This window comes from Asparagus officinalis, chromosome 7 (assembly GCF_001876935.1).
Source record: "Asparagus officinalis chromosome 7, Aspof.V1, whole genome shotgun sequence".
NCBI classification, from domain to species: Eukaryota; Viridiplantae; Streptophyta; class Magnoliopsida; order Asparagales; family Asparagaceae; genus Asparagus; species Asparagus officinalis.
The window spans coordinates 60,139,200-60,139,490 of record NC_033800.1 but is presented as its reverse complement, the minus strand read 5'-3'; positions in this window follow the sequence as shown (position 1 = coordinate 60,139,490).

Below are 291 nucleotides of genomic sequence, written 5' to 3'. Positions count from 1 at the left end.
TTTCCCTCTTAAAAACAAGCAAACAAACAGCCCCTTGGAGGGTAGTTTAATATATGATAGTAGTCAGAGTTAGTCGTCATATGCATTTTATAAATGTTTTATATATGATCTCTTTCTGTTCTTCATAAAGATTTGTAAGTATGGTTTAGGCCTGTTATATATTTGAAATGATAGTATCTTGCAACAAATTTTTATAAGTGTACAGTTTATTTGAAATGATAGTGCCAATAAAAAAACAATTTTTTGGTAGTTTGTGCAAATCCCACTAAAGTTGGTGGTAGTTTTGTGTAA